The following is a 2,357-nucleotide window of genomic DNA, read 5'->3' on the forward strand; positions in this document are numbered from 1 at the left end:
GGGTCTAGCTAGCCCCTCTTTTTCGAGTCTCACTTGATCATGCAGTGGTGGAGCCATGTGATGTCGTTGTACCTTCAGAACGCATCAGTTACATTCCCTCCATCCCTTGGGCTCTGGCCCCAAGGTAGCTAGGCTATGTTCATAGTGTCTCATGGTAGCGTGTTTGTTTTGGCCACAAAATATGTCACATGTTTAGATCGTTTCATCCCTACCTATTACGCCATTACTTCTTTATGGCCAGTAGAAAAGAAGCCGATAAGAGTAAAGTGGTTATAACTTGATTTGTGGAGACTTTAGGTATGTGAGATATGTTACAAATAAAAAAATTGTACTTAAATGAATAAAAGCGCTTTTAGTTTAGTTCGGTAGATTGCGAGTCTCCAAAACCTGCTGCCGTAGGTTCAAATCCTGCGGAGTGTGAATCCATCTATCTTGTATCGAAGTAGAGTAAAAAGTTGCGTAGGCGTCCTGTGTATCCTTGATATTCGACCATGGTGACAACGCTTGAGTGCCTCATGGTCTTGTTCGTGTACTGTTATCCGGCATCGCTTGCAACACAATCGTGTAGTCTCGGCCATCGAATGTCTTCCGATCATGCCGATGCGGCTAGCTCATGGATGTTCTTGTGCTCGGTGTTTGCATACTTCCCTCGTTTCTTCCGGGTCTCCGAGAATCTGGCAAGTTGTCACGAGGTGTCCTCTCTTGCATGTGGTGATATCGCGCAATTAACTAATTTGTGACACGCCCGTATTGATGAATATACACACATAGAGCTACCCAACCCGTTCTCACCACCCCCCTCCGGTGCCGACCATCCGTTTTGTGTCTGATCAAGTTTGGGTTCACACCGTCCTACAGGATTTGGACTTACCATGGAGAAAAGGCAAAGAAACGTGCTAGGAAGGAGGTGCGGCAGATTCAACCTAGGGGGGAATATGACACTGGTTTTGATAGGTGCTTAGAAAACTTGGCTAATGGTAATGTGCCTGAAAGCCCTCATGTAGAGGTGGAGACACCTCAGGATGCAAAGACAAGTGAGGACCCGGAGGAAAACACAAAGGAGTATTATGAGGCTCTGTTTGCTTCGCAGAAACCCCTACATGAAAATACAGAGGTTACCCAACTAGATGCCATCGCTCGCCTTATGGCCTTGAAGTGCCATAGGAACTTGTGCAGAGATGGGTTCGATGAACTTCTGGTCATCGTAGGCAGCCTTCTGCCGAAAGGGCACCTCTTGCCGCAAAACTTCTACTATTCGACCAAATTGCTCAGTGACCTTAAGATGTCATCTCAGCAGATACACGCTTGTCCAAAGGGATGCATGCTATTCAGAGAGTAGCACGCTGACACAAATTATTGCATCAAATGCAATTCCTCTAGGTACTTTGAGGTAGACCGCAATGGTGATGGTCAGAAGAGGCAGACCACGATTGCCAAGAATATCCTCCGCTATCTTCCAGTTCTACCGAGGATCCAGCGGCTCTTCATGACCGAGGATACTGCCCAGCAAATGAGGTGGGCCGTGGAAGGAAACAGATACACCGACAAGATGATACATCCGTCGGATGGTACTGCATGGAAGAACTTTGTCAAGAAATTTCCACTGAAAGCAGGTGACCCGAGGAGCGTAGCAGTTGCGATATCAACCGATGGGTTCAATCCATATGGTATGTCGGCTGCAGTATACAGTTGTTGGCCAGTGTTTGTTATTCCCATGAACCTCCCCCCTGGCGTTTGCATGAGATCAGAGAACATGTTTGTGTCGATGATAATCCCAGGGCCCAAATACCCGGGTAAGAACATGAATGTGTACCTGGAACCGCTGGTGGATGACTTGGTTCGTGGCTGGGAAGGTCGCGGGATCCGAACATATGACGCATCAAAGAAGGAGTACTTCGATATGTATGTGTGGTACCACACGTCCCTGCATGACCTGCCAGCACGTGCTTTGTTCTGCGGGTGGTGTACACATGGGAAGTGGCCTTGCCCACAGTGCAGGCAGGCCGTTACTTTCTTCTGGCTAAACAAGGGAGGCAAGTATTCATACTTTGATGAAGCTCGACAGTTCCTTGAGCGGAGGCATGCATACAGGAGTGATGTAAAGAGTTTCAAAAAAGGCCGTGTTGTCCGTGGCCCGAAGCCAATTCTGAAGACCGGAACGGAAATCAAGGCCGAGTTAGATGCTCTTCAGCCTAGCCCTGATGGGAATGGTTTCTTGGGATATGGGGAGACACACCAATGGACTCACAAGCCGTGCTTATGGAAGCTCCCTTACTTCGAGTTTCTCGAGCTCCCGCATAACATTGATGTAATGCACACCGAGAAGAATATCAGTGAAGCCATTTGGAGCACGATTG

This window comes from Lolium perenne, chromosome 4 (assembly GCF_019359855.2).
Source record: "Lolium perenne isolate Kyuss_39 chromosome 4, Kyuss_2.0, whole genome shotgun sequence".
NCBI classification, from domain to species: domain Eukaryota; kingdom Viridiplantae; phylum Streptophyta; class Magnoliopsida; order Poales; family Poaceae; genus Lolium; species Lolium perenne.